The following is a 22555-nucleotide window of genomic DNA, read 5'->3' on the forward strand; positions in this document are numbered from 1 at the left end:
TTCTTGCATCCTTATATATTGATTTCCAAATAGTCACCACTTTACAACTCAATAATAGTAATGAACAAATTCATTGTTATAGTGGAGACTAGCTGTAGGCTTTAATTCACCTTACTTTAACCATCAAACAACTTATTCTTAAAATGAACCACCATCAAGAAATTCTCACAATTATTATGGGATTAAGCCTAAACTTTCACGCTTGATCATAGCTTGGAAATCATGAAATAACCATATCAATTCTCCAAATAAGGATTAAGAACTACCAATGACTATCGATTAGAAATTTAGAGGTATATGTAATTAAACTTATCTCGTGTATGGAATCACAGGTTTATCAAACTGTCTCGATCCTTTATCTTTATTTGTCTGCATATGGAGTTTCTTACAATAATCTGACCAATTGTAGGTCATCAATAATAACAGCGGAAGCAACAAAATGAGGGATAAATCCAATTATTCCCTAAATAAAATTTTAACCCTTGTCTAATGCCAGCTTAAAACTCCAACATAGATAACTTTATATACTTATAAAAAATAATAGCTAGAAGAGCCATACATATTAAACTTGATATTCTCAATAAAACACTTAAATGTTCATCTTCTCTCATATGATTAAAATCCAAGATTGTCAAATGCAATGTCCTATATTGCCTCATAATATTAGAACTTCTGAAATAGCCTTAGATGTAAATTCTTATTCAATTACAACATTCATGAAGCTATTCAGAATAAAACGATATGATCCATTGAGTCTTAGTATCTTGAGTGTTGCTGCGAAAGACTTATCTCACATTGTCTCTTTCGAAAAACAACTAACATGGTTGTGAATATGGAATTATGTTTGTGATTATATTAGTGCATACAAGATTCAAATATCTCTCCCACTTGGACCAATATAATCAACAAACACCATATTAATCTCCAACATGCAATAGGCAATCAAATAAAGTATGTATGATATAATATCGATAGGATATGTATACTACACATAATTTGGCCTGAGAGACATTCAAATATAATAAAAACCATCAAACCAAGATGCATGGAGTACAACAATTAAGACTATCTACCAGTCTTGTTGTGTCCTTGTCACTTCGAGAAACAATACACATAAAAAAGTGACTGCATATCATTATGCATGCATGGTTTAATCCCTTAGGTGTTTTCCACTATAAAGTTTTCTAAAACATAAAAGCTTTCAAACTTTGATGAGTCAAAACTTTGAGAAGACTGTGCTCAAGATAATAATGCATGAGAGATCTTAACAAAAGAGTGATAAATACTCAATATCTCTCAAAATTTGTATGCATTATAGATTAATCATTGTGGACAATTGGGTTGTAAAACTATTATCAATAATTATGATAGTCATTAGCGATGAATATGTGTACTGAGATTGAATAAGTCAAAAAACTTATATCCTCTATTCTTTCCATTTCTCATCCAAAATTGTAACTAAGTTATCAAAGTCACTATACTGAAAACTTTGTTCAGACTTAAATCAATCCAAAATTGTTGCCTAAATATAGCTTAGCTATCCTCAATTTTACTAGCAACAACGATATGATATCAAGTACATATGCATTAACCCATTATCTTGAATTCACTATATTTACAATCATTCACAATTAACACAATCATCTCTTCAGAATAGACAATGACAATCAGACATCCATTGTAATATTGATCCAAAACTTGTCAACTTACGATCTATGTCTTATCTTGATCCTTAAGCATAAAAGTATTGTAAGAATTGATTCATTAGTTCCACCGAAACTATTTCAAGGCACAAAACCAACGTACTAGTCTCCTGAACTCATCATTGTGTAGCAAACGTAGGAATATCACTTTAGATGCCCAAGAAAAATTCCTAAGTGATTCCACCCTCATAAATTTGTCAATAGGGATCGATCAACACATATATACCTTACTAAAACCAACTGACACCCATCGCAATACTCTCACTGAGCATGTAGTAACTTGGCATCTTTGAATTCAAATGATTTCAAGATTTATCAATTTCGAGGCCTAGTCCAATTTTCTAATGAGAGATCGATATGACAAGACATATTATAGTCCCATCCGATAACTAAGCGGTAGAGGTTTTAGGATTGCTTAATACTAAAAAAAAAAATCTTAGAGCAGTGCCACTATGTGAAAACAAGGATTATGCAATCTGCTCGTTTTCTTAGCTTTCTCAATGATCTATCAACGGAAACGATCATGTCATGTTAGAGTCGTTCAAACAAAACATATGACTCTTACGCAGGTAAGGGCAACTACTTTAAATATCATAACCAAATTCAGCTAATCCACTACCGATAGGGTAGAAAAGATTGTGTGGTTCATGACATCTAATGTGTTTCCTTCACCATCTAAGCATCCTACTTTACAGTAAAATCATCGACAGGATAACTAAATTGCATGTATGGATCTTAGTTTTTAATTGTGATTGATACGGGAGAAAAGTATTTACCATGAATCACAATTTTCGACAATTGACATGTGAAAACTTACGACAGGTAAGCACAACACATTCAATGAAAAAATTTAATCTCATAATTATCTAATAAGGCCGATTGCGCATTTTTGTATTTCTAGCAAATTTTATTACCAAAAAATATTAATTAAATATTGACAATAATTTTTATAATAAATGCACAAACCATGACCAATATCTTATTACACATTTTCCATAGTATATGCCCCGAAAGAATTCATAATAATAACAACAATGAAATTCACAAAAAATTATCAAAATCACGAAAGGCATATATATAACAAAATTATGGAATGATAAACAAATAAAAAATGGCCTTGTATGAGATTAAATTAATTAACGATAAATTTATCACAATTCTCACAATTTTATGAATAACAAAATTGACATGCTAAACTCACGATAGGTGAGTACATAAGCACTCAATTAATTATTCACTAACATAATTATACTATCAAAAATGTCAATCATCTATCAAATAATTTTTATGGCATGAATATAATTATGTCTTCATCCAATGAAATAAATAAAAAAAAATTGTGAGAGAAAAAAAATTAATTCAAATTAATTATGTGATTATGCGTCAATTAACAATTTAAATTGACCAAACCCTAAATATAATCACACAATCAAATGAGAAAAATTAAAATGAGCAAAATGGTGAAAATTTGGTCCAAAATGGAATCTTCACGCGCCCAAAAAAGTTTTTTTTTTTTTTTGCTGAAAAATACCCAAAAACGACATGTAGTTTTTCAGCAAACTACATGTAGTTTGTCAAAAAACGACATAAATCATAAAAAACGACAGCACTTCGGAAAATGACAAAAAACCAAAAAACGACACTTAATCAGAAAAACGACGACACGTCGTTTTGAGGTTGTCTTCAACCTCCAGCGGGTCTGTTCGACCCGTTTCGAACCCAAATTCTGACCCCGTTGGATTTTAGCCACCAGAGCTCCGATTTTGATGTCGTTTGAGGGGTTTTTCTCCATTTTTCATGCTCTTTCTATTTCCAGTACCCATTCAAACTTATAAACATCTGAAACCCGTAGATCTAATAGCCATTTTCGACCATTAACAAGCTTTGAAAAAGCTTGGAGTTTTGGGTGTTTTCAGCGTAAATGAAACGGAAAATACAATCTAAAATATTGATAAACTCAATACTAATCCTCCAATCTGATTTTATCTACCAATAATATGTAATTTCGATTTTTTTTTTTTTTTATGTAAATCAGATTTGAAAAAAAAAATTATTCTAATAAGCCCTAAAATCAAATAACCTGGCTCTGATACCAATTGTTATAATTAATACACAATGAGCACTAAATAAACAATAATCAATATCAAATCATGCACATGAATTTCCATGATCAAACATTTTATTTAGGGCATTAATATAATAATATAAGTACCTCCAATTATCACATTGATCTCTAATAATCATGTTGATTACACTTCTTTGATCTACACATATAGAGAAAATGAGATCTTGGGAGTAATGAACACTACTCTATCATTCTCTCTACAATAAGTTTTTAAGACTCGCGAAGAATTTTTTTAGGACTCGCCTAAAAAACTCCAATTTTTTAAAATTCAAAATTTTATGATACACATAAGTTTTTAGGACTCGCAATACGAGTCCTAAAAACATTCTTTTAGGACTCGCAGTCCAGGAGGTGTTTGTTTAAAAAAAACTCAAACTTTTAGGACACACGTAGCTTTAAGGACTCGCATTTATGTGAGTGTCCTAAAAAGGTATTTTTGTAGTAGTGTTCTGAAGTTTTGCACCCCAAACTCTCTCAAACTATAGAAACTATTGAAAGTGTGCCCCTTTTATTGCATTTTGTTTATTGTGTTGATGTGATCATAAGCCACATGTATAGTTGCAATACAATGGTCTATTTAACTAACTGAAAATAACTGAAATCGAGTTTATTAGTGCTAAAGATATAAATATTAGCTTTAAGAATGCATATACAAATTCTTAGAATTTATCATTAGACCACTATTTATGCATGTATTTTTTGGATTCTCGAATTGTGTCATATTAGCGTTACATCAATGCTGCATCAACAAACTATCTTAATATGAGATCAGAATGCAACAACAGGGGCACATTTTTAATGATTTCTATAATTTGTGAGGATTTTTGCCACACAAAAAAGTTTAAGGGGAAAAAATCTACAATAGCCATAGTTTGGGAGAAAAAAATGATATTTGTCCAAAATAATAATAGCAGGGCTAGATTTGAGCTAAAAATCTATGAACCCTAAATACAATTTTATTAGAATTCCAAAACTATAAGAGAATATTAGAGCGTGCAGAAATATATATAATAAGAAAATAAATATAGTTTTAATTTAATAAATTAATATATGTACTTTAAGTTGAATATAACTTATAAAAGGGAAATATAACTCCCTTAAACATATATATTTCAATGTTACAACAATATAAGAGTTTTATGACTTTATTTAAGAGACATTAAAAGTATACAATGTCTTCCACTGGGGGAGACATCGTAAGTGAGATCATTGTAGGTGCACATCCCACATCTCCAATTAGGAGAGATGAGAGACATCCCACGTCTCCCAATAGGAGGCGTTAAAAGGTGTCCAAAAATATGGACTTTCAATGTCTCCCACTGGGAGACGTATGATGTCTCTCACCTCTCCCAATGGGAGACATTGAACTTCCGAATGAGACTTTTCAATGTCTACCATTGGGAGACGTGAGAGACATCTCATGTCTTCCAGTGGGAGACCTCGAATTCTACTAAACATGGTAGTAGAATCATTTCCGAGCCCTTAGGTTTTAGTCCCCACAACCTAAAACCCAACTTGGCTATTTTTCGCAATTAGCATCGCAGCACGCCCCAAAGCAGAGAGCCATAGACCTTATTTCCCTAGACACGTCTCGCGGCGTAGCACACCAAGCGCCATGGCGCAAAGGCGGTTTAGAAGAACCCCAGCACCCCTGAGTTCATACGGGTTGTGGAGCTCCAAGAACAGCGCCGCGGCACAACCCAACGAACTCAGAAAACTTGCAATTTCAGAAATTGCAAACGACCCAAAACATCATTTCAACCTATTTCAACCATCAAAACAATACCAGCAACTTAGATAAACAACATACAACCACCCAAAACCCACCAACACACACCCAAACCCAAAATCTAATGATTTCTCACAAACACCAAAAAGAAAAACTCAAAAGCTTAGAGAACTAAAGTTACCTCTTAGATTTCAAGCTCCCCAACTGAATTTCCCTAGCTTAGCAATTGCTAATCCTCAAAAACAAACCTCTAAATCCACCCAAGATTGTTCAAAGCTTGAAGTTATTCTGAGGCTTCAAAATTCCTGTTTCTTAGAACAAAGTAGAGTGCGAGGGAGAGAAAGAGAGAAACATGAGAATGAGGTTTCATCTGATTGACTAAGTCTTAAACTATGCCCTTGGTAAAAGACTAAAATACCCCTATTTCCTAAGCCTCTCCTTAAAGCCCCAAGGACATTTTAGTCATTTAACACCAATTCCCACTAAACCTCAAATTATACCTAGAATCCCAATTAAGTCTGATAATCCCCCAAATACAAATATTTTTCCCCCAGCTATAACTCATACTCCAATAATTTCTGGTAATTCACCAAAATACCCCTAGGCTTCCTGAGCCGGGTATTAGACCCCGTTGTGATTTTTCCACTAAATTGCTCATAAGGATCGACTCAATTCGAATATCACAAATATATCCACATAATAGTGTGGTCTCAATCATAAAGCATATATAATTACAAGTATACCATCAGCGGGTCAAAATTACGAAAAATGTCATTTTTAACAGAAACAAGCTTATAAGCACATTTAATACGCTTAAACATGCATAAGTAGACATATCATAATATAACTCATATAATTCACATAATCGCATATGTATAATCACAATTAACACATAAAAATCAAATTATGTCATCTTAGCCCAGTAATCAAGGCACTAAGCCTTATTAGCAAATTTGAGATGTTACACTTTGCTCACGTGCTACTGGATTCATTAGGTTTTGTAAACCTTGAACGAAATCTGAAATGTGGATTGTTGATCCATAATCAATCCACCATATGTTAATATTAACATTAACATTAACCATATTAGATTCATAACATAAATATGAAATTAGAGTTCTATTAACATATTAGAATAAATGGGTTGTGATGTTTGTTGACCCAAATTTTGGCCAACTGACACGGAGTCAAAATATGCTTGACGTGGAAGGATACGTTGGAAAGAATGTGATGACGAAAATAATAAGAACACAAGATTTTATAGTGGTTCGGCCCCAGGATCTGGTAATAACCTACGTCCACTTAGATTGTTATTGATATAAGATCCAAAGGAGTGATCAAAGAACTAGAGTTCAATGAGTTTCACCAACCTCTGAAGAACAATAAAAAATCTCAAATAGAATCACTCTAGTCTCAAATAACACGAAAGCCCCCAAAAAGTCCCTCCCTTGAGCAATATTTCTCTATTTATAGGCTCAAGGGGGGTTACATGAATTTGTTACAGATATTCTTTCCTAAATAATCAGATACTCAGGAAATTATGGGAGTCAATTCCGGGATTTACAAAGATCTTTATAAAAATATCATGAAGCATGCGGAACCTGCGACCATACTGGTCGCAGGTAAGTTTCGGCAGCCTACTTCTTGTAATTTGTCTTCCGGTCGATACCCTAGCAGAGTTCCGCCAAGTGTCAGCCACGTGTCCGGGAATCACTTGCCACATCATTCGAGCCAGTTTTTTGGATAACATTTTCCCCCCAAGTTTATTTATTACGAGCAATAAATAAACTTTTGAGGAAACGACCCTTCGGTGACCCCACCATACTTGTCAGAACCCTTCGTGTGTTCTTGGAAAAAGCAACCTACTCTTGTCTAATCACGGCTTTTCGCTTCCCCAGTAATGTTTCGACGGCTATCACTCTTCCCCATACTTCGAAAAAGGGGAAGCTGATGATTACTCCCTTTTAATGCCACAGACAAAAATATATATATAGCATCTCCGAAGTCTTTCTTTTCTTTTTACGCACGCCATTACTCTTTCAAGAAACCCTAAAACCAGAGCTTCCATTTTCTTCTGGAGACCGTCCTTCTGCGTTTCAAGACTCAGTCTGTGAGTTCCCTGATCTCCGAAAACTCTTACCAACCTCCACGATCTTTTTTCTGGTAAGTCTTGGAACTTTTATGCTTCATATTTTTGTAGTGCATGTTTCTGTATATTGACTGTTGAGTTCATCTATTTCTGGGTTGAGATGCTTGTCAGTAGAGGGTTTTGTGGGTGGAAAAAGTTACGAGTTAGTTTGATAGTCGAGATCATACTTTTTAGGACGTAAAACCGAAGTAAAGGTTCGATTTTTATGCCAGCTGAAAAAATAGGTTTTCCCACCCTAAAAGGAGTTGAAAAAGCTTTTTTTTTTTTTTTTTTTTAAAAAAACTTTTTGCTTTCACCTCTGATCTATTTCTCAAACTGTTCACGTGAAAAATTTTAGCCTTTTGTTAGAATGCTGCTGTATAAAAGCTTAACTTTTATACTAGACCAACGTTATTCTAAAAACTTTCAAAATTCTCTATCCTCACCTCCCCATTCTTCTGTTTGCAGACTTTAATGCCAGATTTGTGGGGAGGTGAACGACCCATCGACGACGATCTTCTTGCCCAGCTGCTCGAAGGCGAAGAACAACCGACCGACCGAGTTCACGAGATTCCATTTTCACGATCTTCTCCTAGACCTCGTCCATCACCTCCTCAAATGGCTCATTCTAAGTCTTTCGGCAAGAAAAGACCTGACTCTGAAAATAGCCCAAACTCTCCTGTCCAGCCTGATCCACAAGCTAGGGTTCCCTCGACCAGTGGTCGAGAAAATGCCACCCCAGACCCTCGTATCCAAGTCAGGGCCCGCCCTCGGCATCAAAACCTTCTTAATGTCGAGTGGTATCTCTCCCCGACCAGCCAAGTGACTCCTCGGATGCTTTCCAACTACCGTAGGAAGTATCCTCTTATAGGGGTTAATCTCAAAATCCAACCGCAAACCAAAGGGCTAACCTTCCCGGAGGTGTATACAGTGCTTGGTCCAGATATCATATAGAGGCGGGGGCTATCCTCCCTCTACATCCTTTTTATCAGGGGGTGGCCAACTATTTTGGTGTCGCCCCCTTTCAAATTATCCCGAATGGATATAGAATGCTGGCCGCACTCTATATCCTGTACAAACTTAAAAAATGGCCAGAACCTACCCCTCATGAGGTCAATTTCCTTTTCGACCTTAAGTCCAACCCTTAACAGTATGGGACGGGCTTCTTCCATCTTTGTCACCAGGAGACAAGCCGGACGTTCCTGAGTGACACTACTCATATTTCCAACGTGGGGCAGTACAGTAGGGAGTACTTCCTCACACCGGACATGACCGCAAACAATCTGGCCTTCGCTCGAGGAGGTAAGTGCTACTTTTACTGGTCGATACCTTTCCTCAGCGAATTTTTCTATATTTTTCTTAAAGTACACTTTGTCTTTCAGGACCATGGCTACGTCTGACCCCAACACCAGACATGGTGTTGAGGTCCACCGCACTGGCCAGGGTGACAGATGCAGAAAAAAGCGTTAAGTCCTTGGTTACCGATGAAAATCTGAGGCTATCTGGTCTCCTGGCTCCTCGCCATGAAACAAGAGGACTTGTGGTAGCAGATGCCACGACCGAGGGGGATCCCGAGCAGCAACCCCCAGTGTCTCCTCCCCGAAGGAGGCCGACGGGGGTTACAATCAGGGAACCCACTGGCAATCCTACTGCAGAAAGGTCTTCTGTGCCCCAAGGCAAGGGGAAACAAAAGGCAACAAAGTCGGTTGTGGACCTGGATGAATCCTCTGATGAAAACAGTACTGTTATTTCGCTTTTAAATAACTTGCCAATTCCCAGTCACTTGTTTGACGGGGAGGGCAATTTTACGTATACTCCAAATCTAGGGCCAGATTTCTTCGTGCCAGATAGTGAGTGTGTGATTAACAGAGTCAGTAGTATAGCAACCAGTAGTTGTAGCTCGGGTACTAAACTTTGTGACCTCTTTTCTGTTTTATCAAGAGTTTTTATCCGCCTTTATCTAACCCTTTGCATATTTTTCTTTGTACGCAGATATGGCCACTCCCAACGTCTTCGATTTGTACCAAACTGAGGAGGAGATAGAAGTCCCCCTGGTTCGGCGAAAGACGTCCAGAAGGCACAATGGTGAATCGAGCCAAGGACCTCCTGCCAAGAAGGGTCGAACAGAAGATCCTTCCAAGGATGTGCCAACTGGGCAAGCTTCTGCTCAGCCTTCGGTTCCTGTTGAAAAGGAAACCCCGCCTGCTACTACGAATCCCACATCTGCAGCCACGAAAGAACAGTCCCAGCCGGCTGAAGTTCCTGGGGCCAAACTTTCACACCGCACCTTGCGAGCAGCAAAGGATCGTCTTGCACACATCGTGAGGTATGACCGCTGCAAGGATGCGATGGATGAGGCGGAGAATATGGGGGTCGATCAAATCCTGAACAGGGCCCTAAACGAAATTTTCAGCGTAAGCATTTTTTATCTCTTTGGCCTTCGTTTTTTCTTCCTTGTAACAGATTCTAACTTTATCCTTTGACCATAGGCCATGCTGACTGCAAATGCTGCTCGTACCCGTGCCCAGGCTACCATCGACCAGGCTCGGGCAAAGGCCATTGAGAGGTACCAGGTGAAAGCCAACGAGGAACTTCAGGTTGCAGAAGCCAGGCACGCTGGGGAGTTGGAGGTGGTCACCCAACAGAAGGATGCTGCGGTGGCAAAGCTGGCAGAGGCTGAGTCTTCTAAGGCAGCCATAAGGAAGCAGAGGGATGACTTTCAGGAGTCCAGTCGGATCCAATACCGTGAAGTCAAGAGGCTTAAGGAGGAGCTTCTTGCTAAGGACAAGGCCATAGCCGTTTTTGAGAGCCAAGTAGAGCAGCTTAAGCTTACCAATGCCAAAGATCTGGAAAGGTACAAGAATGTGACGTTTCGGTGTTTTTACGACTTCTAGAAACACAACCGGGGTGCCAATTTTGACTACCTTCCAGAAGATGCCAGGAATGCTGAGGTTGCCCGCTGCACTGCTCGATTGGCTGAAGAAGAAGAAAGAGCAAGGATCCCTGCTTCCCCAAGCACCCAGCTGGCCGCAGTTGAAGAGGAAGGAGGAGTTGCTGATGATGCAACCAACCAAGATGTTGAGCAAGATCCTCCTGCTCCTTAAACTTATTTTTCTCCTTTTATTTTTCTTCACTTACATGACTCACGGGTCGTATGTAAAGACAATTTTTATTTTTGAATTTAAATTTGCTGCACCGGCAGCAAACTTTCCGTTTACTTTGAACAATTACATCCAAGCAGTGATGCTTGCAGTGTAAAAGACTGCATCTTGATATTATAATATTTTCATTTACTATAACATCTGTCCGTATGACCGAACTTAGCATAGTACTTTGGTTTGATTTAACAAAATATAGATTTTGAAAAATACTCTAAGTACCGTAGCATGCTTTCACTCATTTTGTTCATGTGTTTACATACCTTTTGGTATGCTTTGCTATCGATGTACCTTATATGCCCCCCAAGTGATCGAGGAGCTTTAGGTCCTGGGTCACTTGCCTTGACCACGACCTGTGCGAACATTTCTGCTCGGTACGAAACGTAACACTTATAATACAACAAAACAACACACATAATGAACAAATAATTGTAAAAATAAATTCACAAAGGTTGGCAATAATGACTGGCTGCGCACAGTCCCTTATAATCTCGTATTAAAAATGGACTAAAAATGTCTTTACGAGTGATCTTAAAAAAGATCTTACACTTATAAGCGATTAGCCATACAACGTGGCTAACCCTTTTTTCGAAACTTGTAAAAAGTAAAAATTAATACAAGCCAATCATTTAAAAAGGACTATTTATTGGTAGTACTTGTGCAGGTGTTCACTGTTCCAATAGCGTGGAACGAGATTTCCGTTTAGGCGTACAAGTTTGTAGGTGCCCGGATGAAGGACGTCTTCAATCTGGTACGGTCCTTCCCAATTAGGTCCGAGTGCTCCAACAGTGGGGTCGCGGGTGTTCAAGAAAACTTGTCGTAGCACCAGGTCACCGACGTTGAATTTCCTTTCTTTTACTTTCGAGTTAAAGTACCAGGCAACCTTTTGCTGGTACGCAGCAACTCAGAGTTAGGCTTTTTCTCGTATTTCGTCAATTGAGTCTAGGAACTCCATCATCAATTGGCTGTTCTGGCCCTGGTCGTATGTAATGCATCGATGTGAGGGGGGATCTAATTCGACAGGTAACATGGCTTCATATCCGTAGGCTAAGGAAAACAGGGTATCACCTGTCGCTGTTCGGTGAGAAGTTCTATACGACCAGAGGACTTCAGGCAGCTGTTCTGGCCATGCTCCCTTGGCGTCTTCAAGCCTTTTCTTCAGGGTGTCCTTAAGCGTTTTATTTACCGCTTTGACCTGTCCGTTTGCTTGTGGGTGCGCGACCGAAGAAAAGCTTTTAATAATCCCGTGCCTTTCGCAGAAGTAGGTGAATAAGTCACTGTCAAATTGGGTTCCGTTGTTTGAGACAATCTTTTGGGGTAAACCATACCGGCAAACAATGTTCTTGATGACAAAGTCAAGAACTTTCTTGGTCGTTATGGTAGCGAGTGGTTCAGCTTCGGCCCATTTGGTGAAGTAGTCAACTGCCATAACTGCGTACTTCACTCCGCCTTTTCCCGTTGGCAGGGATCCAATCAGGTCTATACCCCATACTGCAAAAGGCCAAGGACTCTGCATCTGTTTTAACTAGTTTGGAGCTGCTCGTGGAATTTTGGAAAACCTTTGACATTTAACGCATTTTCGTACAAACTCCATCGAATCGTCGTTCATAGTCGGCCAGAAGTAGCCTTGCCTTAGAATTTTTTTTGCCAAACTTTGCCCCCCAGCGTGATCCCCGCAGAAGCCTTCATGTACCTCCTTCATCAGCTCCTTAGCTTTTTATGGTGTAATGCACCTGAGTAGTGGCATGGAATATCCTCTTCGGTACATAGCACCATCGACCAGTATGTACCTAGCAGCCTACCTTTGTAGAGTTCTGGCCTTGTTCCTACCTGTTGGTAGCACACCATTTGTCAGATACTCCAAGTAAGGCGCCATCCATGTATCTTCCATTTGGATTTCCATACTAACTTTTATTGCTCGTATGCTTGGCTCACTCAATCTTTCTACTGGCACAATGCTCAAAGTGTCAGCATCTTTTGCGCTCGTGAGTTTGGCTAAGGCATATGCATTCGAATTTTGATCCCGCGGTATTTGCTGGAGGGTGTACTTCGTGAACTGGGCTAACAGGTCTTTAGTTTTATTCAAGTAGGCCACCATTTTTAGGCCTCGTGCTTGATATTCCCCTAGAACTTGATTCACTACCAGCTGTGAATCACTGTAAATATCAAGCGCCTTTATGCTCATGTCTTTTTCCATTCTCAATCCAGCGACGAGTGCTTCGTATTCGGCTTCATTATTTGACGCGGTAAAGTCGAACCTGATGGCGCAGTGAAATCGATGCCCTTCTGGCATTATCAATATCACGCCCGCTCCTGCGTGGGATTTGTTGGATGACCCATCTGTGAATAACTTCCACGAAGGAGCTTCATCTTGGGGCTCAGGCGCACTAGGCTGTTCGCACTGCTCGCTGTCTGGGAGTTCAGTGAACTCTGCAATAAGATCAGCCAAGACTTGCCCTTTTACTGCTGCTCGCGGTGAATATGTAAAAACTGCCTTAGTTCGACTGCCCACTTTAATAAACGCCCAGCCGCCTCTGGTTTTTGGAGGACTTGCCGGAGGGGCTGGTCGATTAATACTGTGATAGGGTGGGCTTGGAAGTAAGGGTGCAGCTTCCTTGAGGCCAGGATTAAGAAATATGCTAACCTATCGATGGGTGGATATCTAAGTTCTCCTCCGATCAGCCTCTTGCTTACATAGTAAACCGCTTTTTGTACGCCTTCTTCCTCTCGTACTAGTACCGCATTAGAAGCAACTTCAGTGATCGCCAGGTAAATGAACAAAGTTTCTCCTTCGATTGAGTTTGATAAAATGGGAGGCTGTGCCATATGGGCTTTCAAGGCCTGAAAAGCCTGCGAGCAGTCTCCTGTCCATTCAAATTTCTTATTGCCCCTAAGTAGATTGAAAAAAGGGACGCATTTGTCTGTTGATTTTGAAATAAATCTACTTAGGGCTGCAATCCTCCCGGTTAAACTTTGTACATCTTTGATCTTTTCTAGCGATTTCATGTCGATCAGAACTTTTATCTTGTCGGGGTTGGCCTCGATTCCTCTTGAATTTACAATGAACCCCAAAGCCTTCCCTAATCCAACTCTGAAGGAACATTTGAGAGGATTTAGTTTCATCTGGTACTTGTTCAATACATCGAAACATTCTTGCAAATCCTTCACATTTCCTTCTGCCTTTTTAGACTTTACCAGCATGTCGTCCACGTATACCTCCATGTTTACCCCGATCAATTCTTTAAACATGTGGTTAACTAACTGCTGGTAAGTTGCACCTGCATTTTTCAGTCCGAAGGGCATTACTTTATAACAGTATAAGCCCATATCGGTCCGAAAGCTGGTGTGATCCTCATCAGGGGGATGCATGCTAATCTGATTGTAGCCTGAATATGCATCCATGAAGGAGAGGATCTCGTGTCTTGCAGTAGCATCGACCAACTGGTCGATTCTTGGGAGTGGGAAGCAATCCTTTGGGTAGGCTTTATTGAGGTTTGTAAAATCCACACAGGTTCGCCATTTGTCATTAGGCTTGGAACCAGCACTGGATTGGAGACCCATGATGGATAAAATGCCACCCTGATGAACCCATTCTCCTTTAACCTTTCAACTTCTTCTTTTAAGGCTCTTCATCGATCCTTATCGAGCAGCCTTCTTTTTTGTTGCACGGGTGGAAAAGTCTTGTTTATGTTCAGGACATGGTTGATAACCGCAGGGTCTATCCCAGCCATGTCTTTTTGCGACTAGGCAAAGACTTCCTGGTTCTTCCGCAAAAATTCCACCAGTGCATGCTTCATGGTTGGTTCTAGGTTTTTCCTGACCTTCACGACTCTGGTCGGGTCTTTTTCGTCAAGTTGGACCTCTTCCAAGTCCTCGAAGGGTCCAACATTTTCTTCAAAATCCCCAAAGCGAGGATCTAAATCTCTATCCTCACTTTGGGCAACACCCTATTTGGTGACTTCATCACCGGATTGGGCTTGTGTATCAATTTCCATCTGCAACTTATCTAAGGTAGTGCTCCTTGACGTTCCCTTTTTCGCCTTTGTGACTGAGGCGTTGTAGCACTCCCTGGCCTCCCTCTGGTTTCCCAACACACGTCCTACCCCTGCGTCTGTCGGGAACTTCATGGCTAAGTGCCACATAGAGGTGACAGCTTGTAGATCGACCAGTATAGGCCTCCCAATGACGGCATTGTACGCCGAAGGACAATCGACTACTATAAAAGTAGCGAGTAATGTCCTGGTAGCAGGCATTGTACCCGTCGTCACTGGTAGTCTGATTGATCCTGCGGGGGCAAGTCCCTCACCGGAGAAGCCGTATATTGTTTGGTTGCAGGGCTCCAGGTCCTTAACAAACAACTTCATGCGTTCCAGCGAAGACTTATACAGGATATTCACCGAACTTCCTGTATCGACCAGCAATCTCTTCACCATCATGTTGGCCATTTGGATATCCACGACCAGCGGATCAGAATGTGGGAACCATACATGTTGGGCATCGCTATCAAAGAAGGTTATCTCGCCTTCTTCTGACCGAGCCTTCTTCGGCGCGCGGTCATCCACGGTCATCATCTCGATGTCCTAGTCGTGGCGTAGATTCCGAGTGTATCGTTCTCTGGCTTTTCCTCTGTTTCCCGCGAGGTGTGTGCCTCCGCAGATGGTTAGCAATGTGCCAGTCACGGGGGCAGGCTGCAAAGGTGGCGAGCATTGGCGCGTGGGCGCCTGCTCGTTGCCACCTGGAGCTTCTCGTTGGGAATTTCCCGAGGCCCGTACATATCTTCTCAAGTGTCCTTGTCTAATAAGGAACTCGATTTCATCCTTCAGCTAGTTGCATTCGTTGGTATCATGTCCGTAGTCGTTATGATAATGACAGAACTTGGTGGTGTTTCTTTTTGAAATATCCTTTCGAATGGGGGCAGGCTTCTTATAAGGCACGCTGGAACTCGTGGCCTAATAAACCTCTCCCTGAGACTCAACTAGGGCAGTATAGTTAGTGAACCGAGGTTCATAACAGTTACCCTTGGCTCGTTTATTGTCAGAGGTGGAAGGCTCATTGTGTGGTCGTTTCCCCCCATTCTCGCCATTGCCGTTGCCATTCCCATTGCCTTTGTCGTTGCCATTGGGCTTGGACCCATTGGCGGCTTTGGCAGTCGCAGTCCCTTTGCCCTTGCCTGGGGGCTTCTCTTCGTCGGCGATGGCATCTTCGAGCTTGATGTATCGATCAGTCCGGTCTAAGAATTCCTGGGTAGTTCTAACCCCATGATTTCGGAGGCTTTCCTAGAGAGGCGTGCGGCTCTTAACCCCTGCGGTTATGGCCATCATTTTGCCTTCGTCTCCCAATGTCTTTGCTCCAGCAGCTGCTCGCATGAAGCGCTGGACGTAGTCTTTCAGTGGTTCTCCATCTTGCTAGCGTATTTCAACCAGCTAGTTTGCCTCAGTCGGGTGCACACGACCCGCGTAGAACTGTCCGTAGAACTCCTTCACGAACATTTTCCAAGAAACTATACTTGCAGGAGGGTATTTAAAAAACCACTCCTGTGCGGCATCAGAAAGTGTTGCAGGGAAGATCCTGCACCGAGCGTCTTCGGACACTTTCTGAATGTCCATTTGTATCTCGAATTTGTTGACGTAAGATACGGGGTCACCATACCCATCAAAGTTTGGAAGCGTAGGCATTTTAAACTTGCTAGGAGTTTCTGCCATAGCTATCCTCTGGACGAAATGAGTGCCTTTTCTCCTATCGTGATCGATGTAAGATGTTCTTCCCCCGACCAGCTGCTGCACTGCCTGGTTGAGGACATCTATCTGGGCCTGCACAGCGCTAGGAATCGCCGTGGGCTCTGGTGCTGGGGGGACGTACTCGTCGTGCCGTTCGCGGCGATCGTTGAGTACATCTCTCAAGTCCTCGTCTCTCCTACGCTGCTCGCTAACTCCGAGCCGGTCGAAGACGTTATTTTGTCTGGGCTGCCCCCCAGCATCCCGTCTATCAGGTTGGTCATCTTGAGGTGGCTGGCTTCTGCCTCCACCTCTTTCTTCGTTCCTCCGACCAGCATTCCCTTTGCCTGAGTCTGCCTCATTATAACCATGGCCATCTCTGAATCTTGACTGGCTATGGTGGGATCAAATGTTCCCTCGATTGCCCCCCCCCCAGGCCGGAAACTCCCGAGCGTTAGAGGGTGGTCTGCGTTGGTCGCTAGGTCCCCGTGCATTACCATGCTGTGGGGGGCCTCAAACTGCAGAGCCTAATTCTGAATTCCTCCTGTTTCCAGGATGATACTGTCCTCTGCTCTGAGGGTTTGGCTCGTCGCCCCTATGGCGTCTAGGACTGCGAGGCTGCTACCCGGTCCTATTCTGCCTTTGCTGCGGGGGATTTCCGTAACCAGCTTCGGATGGAGGATGTGCCTCAGGGTCTCCTAGCGGGACATCGTCCTGAGGCGTCGGTGGCTGCTCGGGCCTCTGTGGACTCGAGGGTTGGATAGGCGGGCTAGGATTGGGACCCCTGTGGGGTGGCCCATTCACAGGTTGATCAGGCTGCGAGGCAGGTGCAGCCTGATTCCTAGCCAATTGCAAGGCTGCCTCAAGGGCTGCCATGGCCTCGCTCTGGCGACGGTCCATCTCTGCCTGCCTTTCACTCAGCTCCACGCGCTGCCGTTCAATTTCTTGTTGCTGCCGCGCCATGATTTCGGCAGCACTTTCCTGGCCGGCCCTCAGATTGGCCAGCTCTTCGTGCAACGCCCCTAGAGTGCTCTTCAGCGTCGCGTCATCCATTTCTTCCTCATAAAATTCCAAATGTAGCTCATCTTCAGCCACGTTGGGAGGAGGAGGAGGAGGCGGGTTAGATGGTGCAGCGCCGGCCGCCTGTCCAGTTTTCCTGGTAGTTTTCGCCATTGGTTTTCTCAACGATGCTATGTCAAGCTCTCAATGAAAGCACCAGAATGTTGACCCAGATTTTGGCCAACTGACACGGAGTCAAAATACACTTGACGTGGAAGGATACGTTGGAAAGAATGTGATGACGAAAATAATAAGAACACAAGATTTTATAGTGGTTCGGCCCCAAGATCTGGTAATAACCTACGTCCACTTAGATTGTTATTGATATAAGATCCAAAGGAGTGATCAAAGAACTAGAGTTCAATGAGTTTCACAAACCCCTGAAGAACAACAAAAAATCTCAAATAGAATCACTCTAGTCTCAAATAACTCGAAAGCCCCCAAAAAGTCCCTCCCTTGAGTTATATTTCTCTATTTATAGGCTCAAGGGGGGTTACATGAATTTGTTACAGATATTCTTTCCTAAATAATCGGATACTCAGGAAATTGTGGGAGTCAATTTCGGGATTTACAAAGATCTTTATAAAAATATCATGAAGCATGCGGAACCTGCGACCATACTGGTCTCAGGTAAGTTTCAGCTGCCTACTTCTTGTAATTTGTCTTCTGGTCGATACCCTAGTAGAGTTCCGCCAAGTGTCAGCCACATGTCCGGGAATCACTTGCCACATCATTTGTGCCAGTTTTTTGGATAACAATGTTGTATAAATAGGATTACAAGTTTATCAGTATAATTTTTTTGAAGTTTATATGAGTTCATGTTTGACCAATGTACAAACATACTGAAGATGAAATCTAATTAAACAAAAATTGCATGTGGGCTAAATTTTAAATTTAATAAGATTATATGTGCATTATGATAGTTTAATCAATAATTGAAAAACTTAAGGTTTGATATTTCTATCTAAATAGACTTTATGATAAAACTATTAAATTAATTATCATAACTATTGTGGGTAGATTAAGAAAAATTAATTTAATATAATATCCTAATTAATTATATAAACATAATGAAATCTATGTGGGGTAAAATTATTATATCTATATAATTAATCACAATTTATGTCCATTATGTTTCATGCTTTTCCATGTTAACCACAAAATTGTTTATGTATTATTCATAACTTAATTATTATATCTATATAGTTATTCTAATCAATTAGAGAATATTTTATGAATCTTAAAGTGCTAATTTTTAACTGAAGTGTATGTTAAAATTTGTATGAATCTAATTTATTTAGTACTTATATTATAATTAATGTCTAAAATATTTATGTGATCCTTATTGCCATAATATATAATTTTATTTAACTAAAGATGTTGTGGCTACTCTATAATTAAATAAAATTATATGAATTACTTAGACACATTTTATTTATGCTTAAAAATTTCTGAAATTTTATGAGTATATTTTATATAGCAAAAATTAATTATAATTAAATGTATTTATATTAATTTTTTATGCACTTAATTATACTTATAAAATGTAATAAATTACATAACATGAATAACATTATGTAATTAGTATTTAAGCATAAAAGTACAAATATGGAATATATATATCATGCATTTAAACCTAAAATCATACATATAATATCTCAAAATTAATTGTACTAATAATAAATATTGCATGAATTAAAACATAAAAAATTAGTACAATCTACTACATTTATATGTATGATAAAAATAAATATAATGACTCCTTAAATAATTAAATGACATAATTATTTCAGAAATAATACTTAAAAAAGGCAATATATTAATTTGGTAAATTAATAAATAATTATACTAAATCTTAATTGTAAAACATTAAATGTAATTGCATACCCAAATGAGTACAATTATCATTATTGCGTGCTCAATAAATAAAAATAAATCATGCAATAAATATACCAAATAATTTTTTTTGCACATTTTAATTAATTTCCAAATAACATATAAATTACCAAAATTATATGCATAATTAAAATAGGCAAAGTTAAAAATCAAATTTATTGCCTAAATTAATGTAGAAATCAAGAAAAAAATATAAATTTCAAAAATATTTTAAAAACCTTTAGTTTTCGGACTTTTCTTAATTATTATTTTTTAAATCTGTCTTGGGAAAAACAACACGTTTTCCCCATATTGGTGTTGTATGACCCTTCAAACAATTGGTCGTTTTGTTTCAGTCGTCCCTTTCCTTCATACTCGCTCGAAAAATGCCATTTTTTATGTCGATTTCAATGGTTTTTCAGCCTAGATCTAACCAAGCACCATGTCTAAAGTGATTTATGGCATTCATTTGCTTAAAAAACAACCAAAACCGACCATGAATATCAAAACAAAAATTCGGCCATTAACGGGTTATGAAGTTTCAGTAACTTTCAAGAGTTGGAAAATACAATTTTAACGCACTAAATCATTATAAAACATAAGCTTAAGAGTTTCTAATGTTATTTAGATTGAAAAATGATTTGAATCAAAAAACCAAAAAACTTAGGTCATGAACCTTCAGCCATGACGGCATGATATCAAAAGCTCATTTTTCTGAGTTGATAACAAGTTTTCCATTCTTAAAATCATTAGAAAATTGTGAACTTAAAAATTTATAACCTTAGGTTATTCAAGAAACAACAATAAATCTAGCTTTGATTTTCCTTAAGTTTCGACCATGAACATATATGCAAATTTTTAAAAGCTTTGTTTTCTTAAGTTTTAGACTTGTTTTTCTCTTACAAAATCATTAGAAACATGAACTAACTGATTTCTAATGTTATTCTTTATGAAAAAACAAATTTGAATTAACAACAAAATTTACGCATCTATAATGAAACCTATTATTTAGTTTTATTGCCCAAAATTGTTAGAAATTTAATAAATGAAGCATTCCTAACAACAAAATGCAATAAAAAAATAATATACAAATCATATTCATGAATGAATATGTGTGTATATATAAATCATATAAATATATATATATATATATGCATGCAACAAGGTAGAGGTAAGCATGACTCTTGATACCAAATAATAGAAGATAATTTATCTAGATGCATAACAATCCTAATATGCAGAATAGACTGAATAAGATTGTCACAAAAATAAAGATGATCGTAAGAGTATACCTCCAGTCATTGATTTTGATAATCTCGATCTAAAAGTTTTAGATCTGCAAAATAAAAAGAAAAGAGTATTAGTGAGGTTAGTGAGGGTAAATGACTTACAAGCTCTGACTAGATGCAGTATAAAAATGAGTGTTGAGCTTGGGGACCAGAATCATATGTTTATATAAGTGAAATCTTCCATCAAGGTTTCTGTCACAATTAATGTGAGAATATATGACAATTAATAGAATATGAAATATCAGTTACGGAATATTAACCACCTTAAATATTTACCATATTTGAGAATATCTTTGGGATAATCTTATTATTGACTTTAATCATAATTGATTAAAATAATATTTTTTTTGATATCTCTAATTAATTTAATAATAATATTCTAACAAACATTTGCATATATTTATATATAGTAAATGTAAGAACAATTTTTCTTTTCTTTTCTGACAATTATTATTATGTATAACTGTTAATTTACCAGAGGTAGTAGCTGCCCCACAAGGATATTCTCGATCTCATTATAATTATAATGAACATACAACAATTAACTAGCCAACAACCAGAAAAAACAAACACAAATACACAAAAACAATGTATAATTTCAGTACAAACTGCTGTGCCTGTGAGCAGAATATACTGCATCATATATAATATAGCATCTTCAGTTAAATAATTTTTTTTTCTCGTTACAGAAATTTACTTAATTCATATTCTTGTTGTTAACTTTAAATTTTGTATTGGATTCTATCATTAAAAAAAGTTTATATTTATATATACGGTCATAAAAAAAAATCGTACCGAAAATTGTTCAAAGGTCGAGAACACTGAGAGCCCCACCGGTAGAGCTTAAAGTGAAATCCCACCAAAAAAAACTTTCCACGCGTATAAAAAAAATTAGTCACGCGTGCAACAACATGTTTGAACTTAGTTTTCGGTTCTGTAAACTATTCGGAATTTTCTGAAAATTTACAAGATACTCTAAATAGCTACAATATACACGGTCATAAAAAAATCATGCAGAAAACTGTTCATGGGTCGAGAACACTGAGAGCTCCACCGATAGGGCTTAAAAATAAAGTCCTGTAAGAAAATTGTCCAATATATATACATTCATTAAAATAGACTTTTTCATGATTATTTGGTACTTGTGTGGACTAAATACTAGAATATGGAACCAAAGTGCAGTGCCTAATTTGACACATATCATTTATGTGCTACTTAATTTTATGACAATCTTCTGTATGATTTGATTAAAAGCTTATTAAAGTATGAAGTAAATTCTTCATTAATTAGCTTCTGCTAATTAGAACAATATCATTTATTACTATTCTTTTTCTCATTCATTCAACCAGAAAAATGGTTTTAGATTAGTCACAAGTGGGGCATGTTACAATAAAAACTTCAACTAATTTATTCATTTTGATCATATAATTGGATAAGCTTGAATGGGTTTTTGACACATTTAAAGGCTAAAGTTAATGCATATGACAGATTGTTAACTAGTCAACTTCAATCACCTTGCTAGATTTCTTTTCATGGTCTCTGTAAAGACATTTAGGAATATATGTGAGTTGAGAAATAAAAATACAAAAGTAATTTAATTTAATTTTCATTTACTTAAAGCTAATTTAAATTTGGGCCATCCATGACTCTTGTCTTGACCACTCTAAACCAAAGTCTAGCCAGAAAAAGATTGTACACATACTCAATAGGGACATCAGGTACCGATCAGCTTTTATTACTAGAGAAGTTGATATTTGGTAACAAATAATAAGTAA

Source organism: Humulus lupulus, chromosome 2, assembly GCF_963169125.1.
Source record: "Humulus lupulus chromosome 2, drHumLupu1.1, whole genome shotgun sequence".
NCBI lineage: Eukaryota > Viridiplantae > Streptophyta > Magnoliopsida > Rosales > Cannabaceae > Humulus > Humulus lupulus.